At 47.2% G+C, this 19,714-nt stretch overlaps 1 pseudogene; it reads right to left on the bottom strand.

The window, feature by feature from the left end:
• Positions 1-18,971: 18,971 nt before the first annotated feature.
• On the bottom strand, positions 18,972-19,277 carry LOC149327396 (MICOS complex subunit MIC10 pseudogene; annotated as a pseudogene).
• Positions 19,278-19,714: the final 437 nt, after the last annotated feature.

The following is a 19,714-nucleotide window of genomic DNA, read 5'->3' as shown; positions in this document are numbered from 1 at the left end:
TTTGAGACAAGTATTGATGTTGAATTTCTGCCTCAGTCATTTACGAAAAGTCATATTGTCTTTATACCAAAGACCGAGGATGAGGAAAACCTTCGATTTGTAAATGGCTACAAACCAATCACGCTTTCTAATGTAGATTATAAGATTTTTGCTAAAGTACTGTCAAATCGGCTGCAGCTTCCAATGTCTACTTTGTTTGGGCCTCATCAAACATGTGGCTTGCGGGGACGATCAATACAATCTAACCTACATGTAACGCGTACGGTGTTGCAGTATTGCAGTGACGCTCAAGAACAATTAGCAATGCTGCAAATGGACCTGGCAAAGGCATTTGATCGAGTGTGCCATTCATTTCTTTTTGCACTTTTAAATCCCGTCAATCTCGGTTCAATACTTTCTACTGGCATACGCCTTTGTTACAAATCCTGTACCACGCGCTTGATTGTTAATGGCTGTCTCTCGCAACCAGTCCCAATTCAGTCTTCGGTGAAACAAGGGTGCCCACTGTCTCCGCTCCTGTTCGCATTATACTTGGAGCCACTTTGCATAAGTGTTATAAACAGTAGAGCTGTCAATGGTTTCCGAATAATGGGCCACGAACTGAAGGTATTGGCTTATGCAGATGACCTTGCGTTTTTTTGTAGTGATAAGCCAAGCATCGATGAGGTTATTCGTTTAACGGAGGACTTTGGTTCGGTGTCAGGAAGTCGGATTAATCGCTCTAAGAGTTGCGGTCTTTGGTTTGGTAGCTGTGGTACGACACCTGCTGAATATGCTGGTATAACATGGACATGCAGGCCACCAAAGTACCTTGGCGTCCCTTTGAGTGCCTATAAGCATAGCGCACATTATTGGAAAGACCGCGTGTCAACTGTTCAGCGCTATGCTCAAACGTTTGTCCCCCATGGCCTCTCAATTTTTGGCAGGGCGACCGCCTGTAATCTGTTTCTCGCCACTAAAATATATTATGTACTGCAAATTATTCATTGCGCAAGACTTCCTATCCAGCGTTTTCACAGGGTTTTCGCTACTTTTGTGTGGGATTCGTCTTTTGAATCCATGAGGCGTGATAACCTTTCTCGGCCTGTAAGCGCTGGTGGCCTTGGTCTAGTTCACCTGTATGTCCGACAGATAGTGTCACGTTTCATGTTTTTCCGTGGCACTACACACCCAATAGTACGTTCATTCCTGCAAACAAATTTAGGTCATGTTTTACCCAACCTCATTGTGTGTTCCAATGTTTGTGACCGTCCGTGTTTGTGGGGCATAATGCAAGAGGTGTATTTGGCTGTCCGTTTCCTACTTGTTCGTTTTTTTCCTGAGTTCCTTTTTTTAGTGTCGAGGAAAAAGTTGTATAAGGATTTGATTACTATGCTCTTCCCTCCGCCCATGTACCGCTCTCTGTATTTTGGTTTACCTGGGCATGACGTACTCAAAATAGTACGTAAGATGCCAGTCTCGCCATGTACAAAGACATTTTTCTTTAGGTTACACACCGTACGTTGCCCGTTAGAACATGGTTAGAGAAAAAGGGCATTTTTGTGTCTACCGTTAATTGCCGCCTTTGTGATGAACCAGAAACAATTGAGCATTGTTTCATCAGTTGCAAAGATGCAGTACTCTTCTGGGATATCCTGCAACGCACATTTAAAAAAAAACATTAATCGGACTCCACATTGTGTTCGCTATCTCACTGCGCTGTCATTTTATGATGAACCCCTGGACATGTTCTTTCTGATTGGATTGCACAGCCTCTGGAAAAGCCGCATGATGGACAGACACTGTGAATGTGTTGTGTCTACAATGGATCACTTCAGTCGAATGGTTGTTCATCTAAGAGACGTGTATGCCCAGACTGAGTATTAACCGGAGTGGCACTCACTATTCGTGATGTGCTCTGCATTGCCCCTTTTCCAGTGCATGGTCTATTCAAAATGTATTGTTCAACACTGTTTTCATAATGGCTTGTATATAGTTCATGTACATAGAACATTACATCACTGTAATAAATACCATGTTGAAGAAAAAAAAAGCTGGCATGGCGGAGTGGATAGCATGCTCGTCTCGCACGCCGAAGACCGGGGTTCGATTCCCGAGCTCGACCAATTTCGTACTCGGTTTTATTTATTTATATGGCCTTACTAGAAAAGTTAATTAGGCTAATTAGGTAATTAGGCAATTAACTAAGCTCAGTCCCACTTACTTGGAGCATCACTATACGATCCCTTCAATTGGTTGCATGGTTACTAGCCTAAGTATAATTGGCCCCGTTTGAAATTCGTGCACTGTGACGTAACGAACGTTTCGACCAATTGAAAAGCGTGACATTTCTGTCGACAACTGCTGCTTACAACGATGAGACATTAAAGGCTTTCGCCTTAATATTTCGAAAGAGCAAGCAATAAATGAGGCAGAACAAAAAATAATGCTGACCCCGCAGTGTTTGCGAGAAATGGTTTATTCTGGAAACATCCAGTGGTGCTTTTTCAAGAGCCACGCTATGATATGGAGCACTGTCCATGACGACAATGCTATTGGTCGGAATGGTTGGCAAAAACTTGTCGGTGAACCACTTCTCAAAGTAGTTGCCATCCATCTTTGAGTGGTAGTCAGCGTGGTTTCCCTTTTTTGCTCTGAATAAGTCAGCAGTGTCTTCCACGAATCCTGTTGCACTGCTCCCACCGTGTACAAGGATCAAACAGGCCCATTTGCCCGAAGGCGCAGCCAATCCCGTTGTTAAACCTCTCAGGAAGGCATCCTAAGATGACTTTACAGTCTTGTTCTGCCAGACGTATTCTTGTGTGTGCCCTGCGTTGACCCAGGTTTCATCTACATAGACGCTGCCCTTGTAAATGCAAAACAACCGATTACACGAGTCAATGCTTGCAAGTAAACAAACACGCTGCAGCATGTAAGTAGGCAATGCGCTGCAGCAAACGCACTGCTGACCCCTGTCTCACAAACAGCCGCTCAAAGACACTCGAGAAAAAGAATTATGTCAGCTTAATTGCTCCCTTGTTGGCTTATATTTCACGCCCAGGTGGCATTTGGTAGCCAGTTTATATTCACTGTATGTTTGCATGGTGTACTTGACTAATTCGGCAACGTCTGAAATCTCTTCACTGGCGGCGACTGCGAACAAAAATTGCCAACGTTCGCAGCAGTAGCGCCAGTAATTCGCACCACAGGGGCAACTGTTAGTGTACAGTGGGTGTCCATTCGTTCCTACGGTGACGACGAGATGGCACTACCCATTGCAGTGCTACCTTTTTGGCAGTTTTGCTGTTTTTGCTTTCCGCAACAATTGGGATTTAGCGATTTGATCTGACTCATGCAGACACGTGCCCCACCGAAACGTAACTCAAAAATGGTCGTGAAACATCACCACTACGCTAAAGGTCGGCAACAGCAACGTGGTTAAGACGATTTTTTCTAAATGTGTTATCCCGAAGCAACACTCTCTGTTCCGACAACGAGGTTACAAAGCTAACATCAAGCGCTATGTGAAGCCAGTCTAAACGCGCTGCGTAAGAAAATAAGCAAGGAACAATCCGTACCTGCCCTGTCCTCGGAATTCCTTGATCGCCCGCAGGTGCCTGCGACGCCAGGCAATGATGTCACTTCGCTCGATCAGTGCAAGATTCCGTTTTCTTTTATGAAATGTGAATCCGATGTCCTTCATCAACCTCCACAATGTGGTTTTCTTGAAGTTCGGCAGGTTGTCGTCCTCATTGACAGCCTTTAGCACACTGCCCAGCGTTGGGACTTCTCTCTTCGCGTACATAATGTGCCCTTTCAGACGGATGGCACGGACTGTGAAGCTGTCATTCTTGACTATCCGCGAGCTTGAAATTTTCACGTCACGAGGTCATTTCTTCGGAGACGCCACAGGCCCGCACAGACGCTCCGCCTTTATTTTGGCAACGGTACGGGGAGATATTCCGGTGTCCTCGCTCACAGCACTCAGTACTTCCCGAACAGACTTCTCCGTAAAACGATCCTGGTGCGGCAGATCACATTCGCAATTACTTGCTTGGCGTCCACGAACCTTCGGGAAAATGCGTACAGGAGAGCTGGCCGCGCCCGCTGAGCTGGACGCCATTTTCTCAAAAGTGAAAGGGAGGGGGACGGAAAGAGTAAACACGGCGGCCAGCGGGGACAGCGAAAACGTGAAATGGAAAAAGACGACAAACGCAAAATACAAAATCACAGATCTCGACCGATTCGCTCGCAATAACATCGTTTTTTGTCACGCTAATGACAAATGTATTATCCACGAAGCCTGTCGGCAAAGCATTTGTTATTTTTCACTCACCACAAGCAACGCACTATTTTCTGTCACGGATGCAGGCTGCGCAAAAAAGAGCGCTAGCTTTGACAGCGTTGCACCTGATGTGTATAGCACATTTTTTCCCATATGCTGGACCCTCGCGAGGCCTATGCGAGCGGTTGCAGTAGCCGCTTTTCTTTTCTTGGTGTTTCCCTTTGCCGTAACCCAGCGCGTCGTTCCTGAGCTGCTGATGCTTGTTTTTCTCTTCACCCACTGCATCGACGCATTTGTCTTAACTCCACACTTTGCTTTGTGCGGCAACGATTTCCTCAGCCTTTGCTCACTCTACGGCTGCGGGGAGTGTCAAGTCCTTTTTGGCTAGAAGCTTTTCCCTCAGCGTCCTACTAGATGTGCCGTACCCTATTTGGTCACGCAGCATCGATTCCCGAAGGGTGTCAAAATTGCAGGTCTTCGATTTCAGTTGCAGGTCTCGATAGAAGTGCTCGAACGGCTCACCTTCGGCTTGCGTGCGGTTCCGGAACACGTAGCGCTCGAACGTGTCATTGCTCTGCGGTAGGCAGTATGCTTCAAAAGCTTCCACTAGCTTGTCGTAGTCCTTCTTGTCTGCAGCGGTAAGATCGAAGGTGTTGTAAACATCTATTGCCTCTTGACCGGCAAGGTGAAGCAAAATGGCGGCTTTCTGGGCGTTGCTGCGTTTTCTTCCTGGTTCTGTTGACTCAGTGGCGATGAAGCAGAGCTCTACCCGTTGCTTGAATCGAGTCCAGTTGTCCGCCACAATTTCCCCGAAACGAAACGGCTCTGGAGGCGGAAGCTCCGCGTCATTTTTTTGGCGCGCGAACATGTCACTTCTGACACCATGTATACAAGAGACCGACACGTGCGGTAGCCATGAAACAAATGACGTTTATTGCCCGCTCAACGGAAGTGCCCGAGCACGTTGCCAGACTGGCTGGCGTGCACCGTACAGTTTTAGCGGTCACCGATACAACTACCACCTTCCTTCCTTCCCTTACGGCGCGGTTCAGGTGTCCGCCGAGACTTCTGAAATAGATACTGCGCCGTTTACTTTGCTGCAAAACCAATTTAGTACAGAAGACTTAAAGCACTAAGGGTTCTGCAGTATCTACACCTGCATTAACTTGCGACGAGGTTGACGAATTCGGATAGTTACACTCTGGAGGCATTCTTCTGAGGCAAAACTTGCAAGCCTGATTTCCCGTGCACAGTGATTGTGTCAGAGAAAGGAATCTCACAGACAGCTGCAGAAAATATTCTGCAAATTACTTTGAAGATTGACTTTCTTGTAAGGGCTTCGCATCAGACAGCAGATGAGCTGAAGCAAGGACTCAGCATAACCACATCAGCCACCCTAGGTTTCTACACTGACATGGAAAATCGTACTACCCCACACCATACAAAGATTTGTTTAAATGTTTTATATGAGTGATTGATGAGATGGGAGAAGTGCCTTTTTGAAAACCTGTTTGTTGTAAGCAGTGTCATTAACAGCGATTGTGCCTCTAGAAGTTTGACGTTGCAGTCACTGAGAGATCCGGACGCAAACGCTCTGACGGCGGCTGCCGACTCTGACGAGCCCGCCTGTAGATGCACCACCACCGGACAACCAAGAGGACGCCTTCCTGAGCTCATCAGCTCTAGCTCATATGCAATGCAGCAACGCTCCGACCCCGACTTAAAATGTCTCATCGAGTACTTGGAAGGGAAGGCAAAGATTCGTCCCCCCCCCCCCCCGCCTTGTTCAAGCAAGGATTGTCTTCCCTGTGTGCACAGAATGATGTTCCAGTGGAGAACTTCCCAGCGAACAAAACAGCCTACCTCCTTGTTGTACATCCAAGTCTCCGCGAAGAAGTTCTGTACGCTTCCCACAACGAACCGACAGATGGACATCTCGGGTTTTCTCGCACCAACAACCGCATTCAGAAGTATCAGTGGTCTCGACTGCCTGCAGATGTCACACATTATCTGAAAACGTGCGTAGAGTTCCAGATACTAAAGGTCCCCTCCACCCGAAAAGTAAGGTTTCTGAGCCCTGTGAAAGCATTTCTCTCATGGCATTTCTAGCTGGGCGCCGGCGACCTGTTTGTTCTTTTGCCGAAGTCACCGATCTGGAAACAAGTTTATCATCATAGCGAACCGCTACGTCGAGGAAAAAGCCCTTCCGAAGGAAACAGCTGCAGAAGTTGACAAATTTTTCGTGGAGTCTATTCTTCGGCAACCCGGTGCCCGCGATGTGCTCATCACGGGCATAGGAGGGCCGAACCGACAGTAGCCATCCTGCGCTCCAGCCAAACAAGCCCGCGGATGAGAACAGCATTCTATGCGCAGACAAACGGACTGACAGAGCGCCTGAACAGAACCACCGGCAATATGCTGGTCATGTATGTCAATGCGGAACACAAGCCCTGGGATTTCACCGTGCCTCACAATGTCTTCGACTACAACACTGCAGTGCCGGAGCCTACCAAGATGACGCCTTTAGGCTCGTCCATAGAAGAGAGGCCAGGACCACGCCAGACACGTCGACGTCGTTGCCTAATTTGAAACCGCAGTAAACACCTGAAGACTTGCCCGATTACGGATCAATGACCTGGAGCTGACCAACGCCAGACGCTCCAACCTGCGGAAACGCAACGCGGAATGCAAGCCAGGAGACCGAGTTTCGGCTCGGACGCCCATATGCCGCCGCGTATTGAGTGAACAACGCTTGCTCCGCTACTCCCGTACAAGGTTCGACATCGGCTGGGTGAACTGCATGACGAAGTCGTCTGGGTGGAAATGACTGCATCACAGCGACACCGCATGCTACCAGAAGTTGTCCATGTCATCCGTCGAAAGGCTTAATATGTACGCTAAAGGACGCTGTGTTTTCGCTCTCAGCGTTTATTAGCACAGAGTCCGTTTTATTTCTCTCCACGTGGGCTACCTTCAAGACGAACCTCTCTGGAGTATTCGGTCGTCCTGCTTTTCGAAAGTTTCGGGCAGAGGAACTTTCCGCGAACGTTCGCAGCAGTCAGGCGAGACCTTTACTATTACCAGCTACATCGAAGGTGTGGTCAGTCTGTGCTCGCGCTTCAATGCCCAGATATCAGAGGCGGAAAAAAATTAAGCATAATCTGAAAGGTATCTAGAAGGACGCCTTTGAAATGCTGTTCTCCCAAAATATCAGCACCATTACAGAAGGTCTCTCTGCCGGAGTTACGAGGAGCTGCGGAAGTAGAGGCTCCTCGCTCGCTAGCCCGCCGCGACTGTCCAGTCGCTTGCCGGCTTTTCAGCTGCACTTTACAACTCGCCGCTCTCACAACAGCTGAAGGATTTCATAGGTGAGCAAGATGCCCGTCAACTCTCCCTTCTGCCATCGCACTCCGGGCCGCCTCCATACATGGCGTCCGACCTTTGCCATGTCATCACCGAACATGTTGCTGAAGCCCTTCCGCAGTCCCCGCCGGCTTCATCAGCACCTCAGCCCACTCCTGTCACTGCCCTACTGACCTACGCTGAAGCCGTTGCATGGCCGAGGCCACCTGACTGTCTACTGCTCGTGCTACGCTACGCATTAAGGTCCTGTGTGTCATGTCCCTGAAGCAACTAGTCCTTTTTTTATGACCGTTACCACCAATCGGATATCCCTGGCGTACAGGTGACTATCGCCCCATATGTTATTCTTCCGGATTACCTGGCCATACGACCCTGCTCTGTCGTCGTTCCGTGCCAATTTCCGCAGTCCCTCTCCAAGTTGCCGGCTACTGGACTCCTCAAACTCAATATTCAGCGACACCCTAGCTACCCCAGAGCAGTCCTCATTTGCCTGATCACTCCGCTTTCTCCAACCAGCGCTCACCATCCCCTCGTCGGCGCTCCCTCTCTCTTATGCGCCGATTCCCCATCACAGTCGTCATCATCATCATCAGCCTGACTACGCCCACTGCAGGGCAAAAGCCTCTCGCATGTCTCTCCAATTAACCCTCTCCTTTGCGAGTTGTGGCCATCGTATCCCCTCAAACTTCTTAATCTCATCCGTCCACCTAACTTTCTGCCGCCCCCCCCCCTACGTTTGCCTTCTCTTGAAATCCACTCCGTTGCCCTTAAGGACCACCGGTTATCTTGCCTTGGCATTACATGCCCGGCCCAATCCCATTTCTTCCTCTTGATTTCGACTAGAATGTCCTTAACCCGCGTTTGTTCCCTCACCCACTCCTCCGACTCCGATCTTTTTACGTTACAGCTATCATTTTTCTTTCCATAGCTCACTCTGTTGTCCTTAACTTAAGCTTAACCCTCTTTGCTAGCCTCCACGTTTCTGCCCCATAGGTGTGTGCCGGTAAGATGCAGCTGTTGTAGACTTTTCTGTAGAGGGATATTGGCAAACTGCCATTCATGATCTGAGAGAACCTGGTATATGCGCTCCACCTCATACATATTCTTATAGTTATTTCCCTCTCATGGTCCGGATCAGCGGTCCCTATTTGCCCTAAGTAGACATGTTCCCTTACTACGAGTACTTCCAGCACCTCGCTACCAACTGCGAACTGCTGTTCCCTTCCTAGACTGTAGAAAAATACTTTGGTTTTCTGCATGTTAATTTTTAGCCCCACCGTTCTGCTCTGCTCGTCTAACTCGTTGATCATGGTTTGTAGTTCAAGTCCTTAGTGACTTGGGGCGGCAATGTCATCAGTAAATCGCTAATTACTTAGGTATTCTCCATTAACTGTTATCGCAAAACTTTTCCCATTTCAGGCCTCGGATTACTTTATGCAAACAGGTGGGGAAAGCATTGGCGAGATGGTGTCTATCGGCCGGACACCTGCCTTTATTTGAATTTTATTGCTGACTTTATGGAGTACTGTGATAGCTGTGCAATCGTTATAAGTATCTGCCAATATTTTCACATAGAACTCTTCTACATCCTGACTCCGCAATGCATGCATGACAGCCCACGTTTCCACTTAGTCCACAGCTTTCTCGTAATCAATAAAGGTTATATATAAAGGTTGGTTATAATCTCAGCATTTCTCTATCACCTGCTTGATAGCGGGTATATGGTCTATTGTCGAGTATCCTTTACCAAAGCCTGCGTGATCATTTGGTTGATTGAAGTCTAGAGTTGTCCTGACTATTACCGATTACCTTACTAAATACCTAGTAGGCGGCGGAAAGTAAGCTAATCAGTCTGTAATTCTTGAAGTCCTTGATGTCTCCTTTCTTATGAATTCAGATAATGTTAGCGTTCTTCCAAGCAGGTGGTATGGTCGAGGTCACAAGGCATTGCGTGTACAGAGTGGCAAGTTTTTCTAGCAGAATCTCTACTCCGTCCCTCAAGAAATCTCCTGTTATCTTATCCTCACCAGCTGATTTCTCCTTTGCATTGATCCTATGGCTTTTTTTACTTCCTCCTTCGTTACTGGCGGGATGTGCCATTGTTGTGCTCGACTGCATCTCTTAGTAACGTTGTTATTACATTGGCTACTGTATAGATTTGTGTAAAACTCTTCGGCTACTTTAACTATCTTATTCATTGTGACCCAACCTCGCTTAGGGCGTGGGAGGGGGGGGGGGGGGTAAGGGCCTCGGACTCAAAGGAAATGCCCTCGACTCAGCGTGGCAAGCTCAGAGGAGACCATCTAGAGAGTTACAAGAGGTTCTTTGTCGTTTGCTGCCCAGCTTTCGCCAGTCGCAAGCCAGAGATCTGGTCGGAGCCAAAGGATCACAAAAAAAAACACTTTATACAGCAGTGAGACGATACTGAGTATTTCACAATCACTAGTACAAACACACAAACTGATTAACAAAACAATTCAACTCGTGCAAAGTAAGACTCGAGAGAGATTACAATTCAAGTGGGATATTGCACCTAAAGTGTGCTAACACAGGAGAGAGGCAAACAAACAAAACACAATTTGTTCACGGGGCACTGCGAGTCCGAAGTCCAGACGTTGAGGACGATGCCGTCCTCCAGACTGGCATGCGCTGCTTCGTTGGTCCGTGGCTGGGCGAGTGGTCTGGTACCGGATGTTGAGCGGGTGCGCTTCACTAAAACTTAAACGGCGGCTCGGGCTAAACTGACATTGAATAGGTTGGGGCAACCGAAAAAGAAATAAAAATAATAGGCCCCTGCCTGCACCGTTTACACACAACAGGCTTAACCCAATTGAAAAATAAAAGAGGAGGCCCGTAGGCAAGTTGTAATTTGACCACCCGTGGGTGGAAAAATAAAATATTAGGGAAAATGCTACATTAGCGACCCACAGCCGAAAGAGCGGGCCCGGGGAGGCTCCCCTGACCTCCCCTGGGAAGTAGCGGAAAGGGAAATGGGACGTGGGAAGGGAATGGGGACAGCGAGTTTTTTGCTCTGATCCTTCAATTATCTCGACTCCATTACTGGCCCGCCTGGCCAGGACAGGGAGAGCATCGAGATTGCCCAATGGTGCGGCCCCAATGCGGTCATCGCTCTTCTCATATAGGCCTGGTGCGCGTCTGTTTGTTATACGCGCCAAAGTAGGCGTGGACATACACATAGTATCGGCCGTGCAGTCTCCTTCTCGCACCGGGCGCGCGTCCCTGATTTGTGAAACGCCGGGAGCGGCTGTCAAGAGCTTCCAGAAAGTTCTGTCATGGCTCCGCCGCCGTTGACGCGCCAGTGAAGAGGGGGAGGGCATCTGTTAGCGCACGCAAGGCTACGCCCTCTCCGGCAACATCGTGTAGGAACGGCTCGGATATTTTAGAACAATTGACGGCAGTCATCCCGCGCCGCGCCGGCGAGCAGTGGGGGAGAGGGCAGCCACTAACACAAGGCTAGTAACTCTCCGGGGTTCCCTTCACCCCCCGCTTTACAACGCGGCGCTGGCGAGATGCGTCCGCGTGGCGCTGGTTTTATTTTTTTTTAATTGTTCCGCCAATTTTTGTGACATCCATATTGATAATGACATTGCCCTCTTTCTCTCCTAGCACATGCATCTGGTTTTACCGATGCCTAGTTTACTGTTCACTGCTTTTAGGCTACTTCAGTTCCTTAGAGTATGCCCGATTTGCTCCATGTTACACTTCCTTTTGTCGGCTCTATTCGTTTCTGCGTTGATTGATGCCGCCTCAATAACATCACACAGAAAGACGCTTACCTTTTCCCGCGTATTGATGACGCTCTGGACTGTCTCAGAGAGCTCAACTCTTCTCTTCTCTCGGTTTGCACTTTGGGCACTGGCAGGACCCCATGGGAGCCGGGGATAGTCCAAAAACCGCCTTTGTGACCAATGACAACGCGTATGAATTTAACGTCTTGCCTTTTAGCCACTGTTATGCTCCTGCTACTTTTGAGCGCATGATGAACACACTTTGCGCGGCTTGAAGTGGAAGCCGTGCTTGTGCTATCTGCACGAAGCCGTGGTCGTTTCGCCTGACTTCGAGACTAATCTGTCACGGCTCACGCACGTATTGACCTGTCTTACGGATACCGGCCTGCAGCTCGTGTCTCTTGCTGTTCCTTTGTGTGGTTTGTTCCCTTGTTTTTTTGTTCCCTAGAACGTAGCGCTGCCCAGTCTCAGCCTGCAGCTCAGCTTGTAAAAGTACCGCTTTGCTGCTTGCGAATTAACCATTTTACGCCATGCTGTGACAAACGAGGGCATCCGTCCCGAACATGCTAAACTTCATGCTGTGTCTGCTTTTCCCAAACGTACTTCCATGAAGTAACAGCGCCGCTTCCAAGGCCTCTGTTCCTATTTTGGACATTTTATTTTTACCCTTTAACTCCCCTTCTTGGCAGCAGCGTAGATTTCTCGAATTGGTCGCCAGCATGCGACGATGCCTAGAACACCTTGCGCTTTGTCTCACAGCTCCAGCCATGCTGCGCCACTTTGACCCGCAAGCACCAACCGAAGTACACACGGACGCCAGTTGTATTGGCCCCGGTGATGTGCTCGCTCACCGCGAATCTGGCTTCGAAGAATATATAGTTGCGTATGGCAGCCGCACCCTGACTAAAGCAGAGTCCAACTACTCCGTCACGAAAAAAGTGTGCTTGGTGATGATTTGGGCCCATGGAATGTTTCCCCTTATCTCTACGGGCGTCCTTTTGACGTCGGCACACACCACCATGCCCTTTGTTGGCTTTCTTCATTAAAAGATCCCTCCGGTCGCCTGGCTCGATGGGCTTTCCACCTTCAAAGCAGCGTAAGGATCAATGGATTGCCTCTCTTCTAAGCTTTCTCTCCGCTTCATCTACGGTTCGGCATCCCGGGCCCTTCACCGCCAAGCATCACATTTATTGTAAGTGATAACCCCCACTTCTTCGCAGCAGTGACGGCACCGTGAGCACATCGCGCTTTGCTTACGTCGCTCCCTGTCTACTTACAGCACATCTGTATCTTCACCGAGGATCACTACCGACGTCCGTGCAGCTGACGCGAAGCCCAGTCGCTGCTTTGGCGCAGGCTGACAAAGCAGCCTGCGCCAGGTGCCGGTTACGCCTACAATCTGCGCCTGCGCCCTGGTCTCCTTCACCAGCGCCTCGACCGGCTTCTTAACCGTATATAAAGGCCCTCCGCGCTCGGCCCCACTTCTTGGCAGCAGTGACGGCACCGTGAGCACATCGCCCTTTTCTTACGTCGCTCCCTGTCTACTTACAGGTTAGTTTTATCGTATTCTTTTTACACATTCTTGTTACGCTTTGTTGCCGTCACTGCTGCCACTTTGAAGCCGCACTGGTTTTCTTTGTCGCTTGTGCCAGTTGCCTATAGTGCCAGTTGCCTATAGTATTTTTTGCAATGGAAATGGAAAACTTCGAGAAGAGCTGAGACAATAGTTTAGAAAAGAGATTGCAGCTATGCGGAACTCGGTAGAACGCGACTTGCGCAACGACTCAAGAGAATTAACTAAAATTGTTGAACACTGCACCAATGGCTTTGATGATATGCTCGCTAGGGTTTCATCATTGCAACAGGAAAACAAGGCATTGAAATCCGAAAATGCTGCAATTTCATCCCAATGTGAGGAACTGAAGAAGCGATGTTCCGACCTTCAGCAACGACTAATAGGCCTGGAACAGTACTCTCGAAATAAAAACATTGAGATAAAGGGACTTCCATCCCAGGAAAATGAAAGCCTGCCAGACATGTGGCAAAAAATAGGCGAAATGATCGAAAAGCCAATACTGGAAAGCGATGTTGATGTTTGTCACCGTGTTCAAACGAAGAGCAAGACTAGCTCGAATGTGGTTGTCCAGATCAAAACACAAACTAAGCGTGACACTGTGCTGGCAAAGTCGAAAAAGACAAAGCTTGTAGCTGAAGACCTCGGTTACGATGGTTCGGGTACTGTCTATGTGAATGAGCACTTGTGTCCCCTGCTCAAGGAATTGCTGGGCATGGCAGTAGCTGGAAAGAACGAGCAGAAATGTAAATTTGTTTGGACGAAAAATGGGCACATTCTTGCTAGGAAAACAGTCATCGACGATTGTGCGTATGGCCTGCGAGCGAGACCTGGATAAGATAGCATAGATCTGGCGTTTTTTCTAATACCAAACAGTAAAATGATGCCCAAGATGTGCACAATAGTTTTGCCTTCTGACCTTTCTGCTGTGTCTGCTCAGAAAAAGAATGCTGTATCCTAAACAAGGGTGACACTAAACTTCTGTTTCAATGTAATAATGATTACATACACATGGTATGAAAGCAGTAATGAAACTTTGGGCTTGCCCGGTTAACACACATGTGTAGAACCGTACTGGTAAACGAGGCGGTGGTGTCCTGATAGCTACCGAACAAACTTACAAATGCACCATTCTTAGACTTTTCTATAACCCATGAGGACTACGAAATACTATCGTTGCCAAGCGGCAGTAGTGTCTTCTCCGTTATATACCGGCCTCCTAAAGGCAGCGTTTCTAATTTCATCGGCTTCATCGGCTTTCTTGATGAATATCTGCAATGGATTACAGAAAACAGGCTTAATCTAGTTTTAGGCGGTGATATTAACACAGACTTTTTATCCCAATCTGCAAATAAACGTGAGGTCGACTACGTATTGCACAGCAACGGATTTGTAAATGTTATAAATAAACCTACACGGCCGAAGGCAGCGACCGCCATTGACGTCTTCATTAGTAACTGTTTAGTTGACTGTCTTCAATCCGGAGTCATTAATGCCCCGATAAGTGACCATCTACCCATATTCATGTTTGTAGATTCCTTAACTCCACCAAAACAACGCGTTTCCTGTGGTACAATATCGGCGTATACACCAGACCACATTAAATTCCTTTCGGGCAGCACTTGCAGGCGTGGACTGGCATCATGTGATCGGCAAAAATGATCCAGAGGACGCATAGGGTGCCTTTATTACTGCATTTAAGTGTATCTATGTTCAAAGTTTTCCACTTGAGACTCATAAAAAACCCCGCAAGGCCCGCAAGCCCTGGATAACAAAAGAATGCCTTCAAATGATAAAACAAAAAACGAATCTTTACAACTGCTTTATCAAAAGCCGTTCCCTTGACGACCTAGCGCGCTTTAAGGTGTACCGAAAAAAAAGCCACTTCCTTTCTTCGCCAAGCAAATCAAGAGTATATGGAAAAACTATTTAATCCAGACGTAATTAAAAGAAGTGACGTTGTATGGAAAACAATAAATGAAGTTTTGAACCGAGGTGGACATGCCAACGGCATACTTGAGGTCTTGGTAGATAACACACCAATGAGTGGGAAACTTTTGGCATAAAAATTTAATGATTTCTTCGTGTCACTGGTAAATGGCAGCCAAGGCCCCAATACTACGAAATGCCTTGACCCGCGGGTGTCTTCCACGGCATTCTTGATGCCAACGGACGCAAATGAAATTAAAACCTGTCTCTTGACTCTCCGCAATAGTAGGTCACGAGACGTAGACGACCTTGAACTCCAACCAATAAAATATGTAGCCGATGTAATTAGCCCAGTTTTAGAGCACATTTTTAATTGTTGCCTCGAACATGCAGTGTTTCCCCGACAATTGCAGATTGCTAAAGTAACTGTTGTTCATAAGGGTGGAGACAAAAACGATATGTCAAATTATCGCCCAATTTCTATCCTCCCCATTTTCTCGAAGTGTTTTGAAAAAACACTATACAAGCGAATGTGCAGTTCTACGAGAAATGTAAAATAATAACACTTAGACAGCACGGCTTCAGAAAAAACTTTTCAACAGAAACTGCGCTTCTAATCCAGAAAGAACTAATTTTAGAGTCCTTTGAACAAAAACTTTTCACTCTCGGCATTTTTATCGACTTTTCGAAAGCGTTTGATCGCATCAATCACAACACAATGTTGCCGAAACTCGAGCACTATGGTTTTCGCGGAAAATTTCATCAAATAATCAGATCTTACCTTAGTTGCCGTGTCCAACAAGTAATGGTAAACAACGAGTCATCAAATTTTAAACATCTGTTTTCTTGCGTGCCGCAAGGCAGTATTTTAGGGCCGCTGCTTTTCCTCCTGTATGTTAACGTACGCTTAAAACACTGCTACACAGTGCACCATCGGCTTCTCTTCATTTTTCTGCTGTATTGCCGGCATCCAACCGCTCTAATCGACACAGTTCGCTGCCGCCCTTCCGCGTCTGAATGTACAACTGTCTCCCCAGCACGCCGAACACTGCCGCCAGATGGAACGGTTGCTCACTACAGACACGCAGGGGCGCCACAAACATAGCCGTTACGAAGATCAGCTTGCACCAACCTTCCCACCCGGTTCCCTGGCGTGGCTGTGGATACCTTCCAGCACTCCCGTCCTCTCCAACAAACCTATTTCCAAATATAAAGGGCCCCCCACCGCGTTTTGGAGCTGGCATGCACAGCTAAGTACATCACTAAGCCATTCACGCCCTCTGCCGATCTCCGCCGCTGTGGCCGCGAGACTGTGCATTTCAACGCATCAAGCCGTTCTACGACCTGCTTGTATTGTAGGCACCATGAGTCGCCAGGATGTCATCTTTTCCAATTATACAACCTTAGGAATATGCTGATAAGAAAACTTCTAATGATAATTATAGGATATTTCATGCTAAGAAATTCTAAAGTTCATTGGCATGAGGGAAGAAGCTATACTTAAATAAGTTAGCTCAGACATAAAGGGGCTAAATATTTTGGACATGGTGGCTCCTTGAGGATGGCGGTTTATAAAATGCGAGATAACTATCTAGCGAAGGAAAACGAGGTGAATTCAGAAAAGTGTACATGAATTTGAGAAATTATGGAGGCGACCTGCTGCAAAAGAGCTTGGTGATGCAAGAAGCGACCAGACTTATCTCCATTGATCGCATCCAGGCGGAGGTGATTGTACGTTCTTCCAAGATGTTGTAGTAAGTTTGCGCGCGTACTTCGAAAGTTCGCTATCAGCGTTAAATTCAGTGGAGCTGAGCTGAGATCGTAAGGCATTCGGTTCGACAACCACCGAGCACTCTTGTTGCTTCGCAGCCGCCTAGTGATTGAGAAAGGCATATTGACGGGCTGGTTGGTATTGCATCTTGAAACTTGGAAAAAACCTCTTTGGCGCCTGTCCGTTGTCTTCTAGCCTGTTTTGTCCTTGCGAAATCATTTGCGCCTAGGCGCTTTTTTCCAAGTTTCAAGAGTGATTGAAGTCTTTGTGAGCGCAAGTCAGCCTAACAAAGATTTTCATTTGGAAGCCATAATCGCTGTCTTCCTTCACGCTGGACTGGCGTCACCAACACGTGAAAGTATAGTGATCACTATTCTCAGCACTCAAAGTGCGTCTCCTCGCAAGCCATTTGTCTCTTTGTTCCTGGCGGGCAAAACGACGGATGATGCCGGGTGTTATGCTTTGTTTCGACAGCAGCCTGTGAATAGCTAGGACGTCTTGCGTCGCGAGGCGTTCGAGACTCACAGTTGCACCAACTTCCATTATTTTATCGGGAATATATTCAGCTTCAGGGATGCCAAGAATTTCTAAGTGAAGCTTCCGGCCTCGTCCTTCAAGGTCCTTCAGTCAAGCTTTTAGTTGTGAGACTTCATTCGACTCACTTTTGGTTACCAATGCTTACCCTTTCTTTCAGCAACTTTGTTCCTTTCTCTTCTGCATCAAGTCGGGTAACAAACTTGTCGAATTTAGCTGAGCGCAACTCAGTCCAGCTCTGAATAGAATCGCAACTAATCCACCTCTGTCCCGCCCTCATCCTTACGAATACAATAATTCTTCTGCAAATCTATAGCCTAACCCACTCAACGACAATATTTAGGAACACCTGGTGGAGCGTCAAGCACCTAGCAATAGTAAAGTGCGCAGCTTATAAAAGAGGCACCGTATCAGGAAATATAGAAACGTGTTCATAACGTGACCACGTGGTTCAGTTCTCTTTTTGAAGCTCTCAGAAGCAAGAATTGATTATCTTGGGCACATCAACAAACTTTTCGAGTTGACACACAAAGAGTTTGTAGTTTTGTGGTTGATGCTATTCGTCTGGCAAGTGATGTCTCACCCAGGAATTTCTCCTTTATGATTGTGAAAGGCTTCGCTATAAGTCAACGCATAAGACGTGACACCATTGCTACTCCCTGTAGCTTCGCGATGTTTCTAAATACAATGCTTTTGGAACCATAGTCTGGAGTGGCACCGAATCTTTGGAACTGTGTGCCTCGGAAATCACATTTATGCCGGGTGTGTAATAGAGAAATAGTATGACAATGTCAGCGATGCATTTTGACAAAGATTTTATTTTTAACCGCGCTCACAGAGAAGATGCACGAACAAGTGTAGTTCTCTTACGGCCGTTTTCAAAGGACGCACCGCTGTTGCTTTGTCTTTTTCAGCCTGAAATAGAAAACCGCAGGCTCGTTAATTTTGATTGCGCCGCCCCAAACTAGATAGCGAAAATGGTGGTTAACATAACATTCAACCCTACATTATCGTTTCAAATATCCAGTAAAATTAACATGAATTAAAATATTACATTGGGCTGGAATGTTGGAGGTGCAACGCCGCTTTTAAAAACTTCTCTCGCTTCTGTCCGTCAGAAAAATTTTTTTACTTAGAGTTAAGATGATGATTATGTTCATCTACGCAGGGCATAGTTTATTCGTAGGTCAAAAAAGCTGTGGGTCAAATAAGGAAAGATACACAGATTGAGGGCCCTTTCTTGATTCAGCGGATGGTGGTGAATGGCCACTCTTAGTTGGTGGAGCCATTTTTCTCGTTAATTCCGATAACAAAGCGATAAGTCTATTAAATATGTGCAGGGTTCCCAGAACCTTATAACTTTCTCAGAAGGACAAGCGACTCCTGGCCGCATGAAACAGAGCAATAACCGTAGTCATGCCCTTAGTTGCCCTTCAACCGGAGCGATTATCTTAGGGTAAAACATGCGCCTCGCATACGGGAGATGCTGGGTTCGATCCCTCTTGCCAGCGAGTACCCAAGTATTTTCTAATAAATACGAGATTTCCCCTGGCCTGGTGCTCGACTTTTCTGGGCTGAGATGCTTGGGAAAAGGGTTTTGGACCAATGAGTTGTGCTGACGGGCCAGTGATTTGTTCCGCCGGCAACCAACGCTAAATCCTCCCCGTGCGGTAAAAGTCCCCTTGAGGCCTTTATCGTTTAGTAATTAAGCAAGGTAGTAAAGTTGCATAATCCATATGCTACACAAACAGCAAGCGATCAGTTTCAGGTGAGAGAGAGAGAGACTCTTTAATGAAAAAACAGAGAATTTAGAGTGTCAGCTGCTGGCACTGAATCTTTATGTATTGCATTTAGCGGGAAGCCGCGCAGCTAGGCGGAATCGTTGAAAGTGTGGTGGCAGTTGTTGTAGCCCATTCCGAATCCGCAACCGAAGGCGAACACGACGGGCAATGGGCGCCTTTTGAACACTATCAGAGAAAACAGGGCACCGAGACAAAAGGCAGTACCAACTTTGGTTAACGCGCCGGCTACGCACTCATCCAACTTTTCGCACAGAACGTCCTCCGACCCTGTCGCCAGGAATAACGCCACAGTTGAAATTCAATGTAATAACAAAATCTATCATCAGTGTGCAAAAAACTCGCACGAGCTCAAGCGTCAAAAGATTTCGAAGTCAGCCATGGAAACGAAACAAGGAATGTGCACGAAGATCGGTGGGGGAACATCGCCATGTTTGAAAAAGTTGTTGAAGTCCGTACTGTAATAGGGACTGTGAACTCAATGGAGTAAGCTTTTTTTCTTCATGTAGAATCACCTGCTCTTGATGTGCCCACAATTTCGGTAATAGCGGTCAACACTGCCCTAAATAATGGAACCTGTTTTTTGAATCAAACTGTAGCCAACATACCACACTGCGTAGTGAACTCGCGCATGAACTGCAACCTATAAGTGGCGCATTTTCCTACTTAAGCTAAGTCAACTTTACAACGTTTGAGAACCCAATTTCAGCACTTTGCTTTCTGAATCCCGAT

This window comes from Amblyomma mixtum, chromosome 10 (assembly GCF_055824585.1).
Source record: "Amblyomma mixtum isolate Tamu chromosome 10, ASM5582458v1, whole genome shotgun sequence".
NCBI lineage: Eukaryota > Metazoa > Arthropoda > Arachnida > Ixodida > Ixodidae > Amblyomma > Amblyomma mixtum.
Note: the sequence above shows the minus strand (reverse complement) of the source record. Positions and strands in the feature narration are given on the sequence as shown.